We start from the raw sequence: 2,404 nt of genomic DNA, 5'->3' as shown, positions 1-2,404 counted from the left end.
GGAGTGTTAAAATAAGCTAATTACTCCTACATGAGGAGTTGGCTAAACATAGAGAGTCAGTTAACTGAGTGATTGAGTATTTGAGTGTTGAGTCAAGTCGAATAAAGTGATAGACAACTTTTAGTGTGTGGTTGCATGTGCATGCATGTCAAGGTGAGTCGTTAGTCAAAAAAAATAATTACCTTTAATTCATTGTAAATATCATGTTTTGTGTGATCAATAGAAGAGCCGCAGCTTATGTTTTATGTGTGAATTCATGCTTGGTCTCCTGCACCTTTCCAACCACGATTCAGAACTTAATTTTAAATTAAGATAAAATCACTTTTCAAAACATACAAAATACATGGTAGGTACTCTCTAGACTTCAACAACAGAGTTCGCCGAAGAAGAGAGAAAAGCGCATATTCATGTACCCGGCAATTAAACACAATGCCAGAAATCTCTCTTATTTATGGCGCTCATGGTTTATTATAACATCTTATTACATATGAAAATGACTCATGATGCGGAAGTCGTGAAGTTGAAATTGGAACATGTCGTTTGTTCGAAGAGAAGAGAGGAGGAGAAGCGGAGTGTAGAGTTGGCCAAATCGAATTGGAGCAGATTATCGTGCATCTGATACGTCCCTATCACAATCGATGTCACCGGATCCTCCCATGCATCAACAAATCCTAGACACAACACCTTATCACTCACCCCACCATGGAGTTAGCTCCAAAGATCCTCCAAATGGTAGCGTTGCTCCGCAGCACAAGGTCAATGGCCGGCACGGCAGTACCCACGCGAGTGGGCCCAACAGCGCTCGAGTTGAAGCATGCGTTGAAAGGGGCCACCGAAGCAACGCGCGGGAGATTCCTTTGCTTGGCGAAGGCGGCCACGATAGAATTGTAGATCGGGGTTGCTAGTTGCGTGTAATGCAACACGGTGCTCATCTTGGTGCCGCCAAGGCCCCGCGTGCCGATTCGCAGCTTCTCTGCGTCGATTGCAAGGGGGACACCATTGACATCTATTCTGTACACACCAATGTAAAAGTCGTCTGTGTAGACGGTATTCTTGATGAAGGGAGTGTGGATGAGGCCGAGGGAGAGGTCTCTTCTAGGTGGTGGAAGGAAGACGAGCGGTCAGTCGCCAAAGAAGAGAGCTCCAGGTTGATTGCCACCTGGCAGACACATGGCAAACTTGCGACTCAACCCCTCCGCGGCGGAGAGCTGAGATGGCAATGCCAAGGTGGATGAACTCATCCCTGCAACGCCGTCCATCCGACGTATAAGGGAGGGAAATAGCATGCAGGCGAAAGCCAGTTTCGGAAACCTGACGAGGGGGCCGGGATTCAAACCGTCGGTGCTGGGAAGCACCATGACGTCCTGCCCGAGTTCGACACTCCAACTCTCTTCGTAGGGCACGACACAAGTGTGGTTGTTGCAGCCGGGGTAGGGGGCTCGGCGGCGAAAGCAGATGCCGCACCCCGAATACTGATAGGATATGCACAACTGCGCACTGCAGCCAACCACGGTGTAAGTGGAGGAGTTGTACCTTTTCTCGTCGCATCTTACCCACGTGTAGTCTTGCTCGATGTCTATCACTAAACGCTGCATCTGCATAGGGGTTCTCTTTCGGATTTCGACGGGGTAGAGCTGCGATTCTTTGGTGATTTGCAAGACGAGAGCCCTTGGGCGCCTCTCGGACGCATTTGCAGGCAATTGACAGAAACAGAAGATGACGGCAGCGATCGGAACCAGAGGGAGTGGAGCCATTGCGTGAGATGGTGATATTGGGACGGATGGAATTTGGGATACAAATAGGGGGAGGATTCGATCCGTGACCCCCGGTCGTCGGGTTTGGGACAACGTGTTGGCCAGTGAGTTCACGAAAAGAGTGTGGATTGTCTTTACACGCATGAATTACCTGTTGATTAACGCTGCAAATTGCAGTAAATCTTTTCTAGACGTGTGGGTCTGCTGCACCATCCATGAGAGTCAAACATGGATCATTACATTTAATTTTTGATGTGATGTATCGGATGTTATGTTACTTCTTGTTTAGATGGATCCAACCTTGGCATTCAGTGGCATGCAGTAAGCACCCATCTGTGGGGCTGTACACCGTTTGATGGCGATATACACTGTTATAGTGGGAGGTGGTGTAGCGTGTGGCTGTACACCGTTTGATGGCAATATACATTGTTACAGTCAGAGGTGGTATAGCTCTCAACCTTACGACCTGCCACTCTATAAGTCGTCTATTTACGTTAAAGTCTTCGCCTTTACTTAGTGTCGCATTAGTGAGTGGTGCTAATGATTATGATCGGTGGAAGCATTGGATATTGATATTTATGTGGATATAACGAATATAAAACTAACGGGATCAAGAGTGCACATTGGTAGGATATTGGTATAATTTGTGT

General features: G+C 47.4%; 1 pseudogene; it reads right to left on the bottom strand.

Moving 5' to 3' along the window:
• Window positions 1-420: 420 nt before the first annotated feature.
• LOC149225851 (putative aspartic proteinase GIP2 pseudogene) lies at window positions 421-1,946 on the bottom strand (annotated as a pseudogene).
• Window positions 1,947-2,404: the final 458 nt, after the last annotated feature.

Source organism: Pinus tabuliformis, chromosome J, assembly GCF_031772625.1.
Source record: "Pinus tabuliformis cultivar Carrire ecotype Pingquan chromosome J, CPIR1, whole genome shotgun sequence".
In the NCBI taxonomy this organism is placed as follows: Eukaryota; Viridiplantae; Streptophyta; class Pinopsida; order Pinales; family Pinaceae; genus Pinus; species Pinus tabuliformis.
Note: the sequence above shows the minus strand (reverse complement) of the source record. Positions and strands in the feature narration are given on the sequence as shown.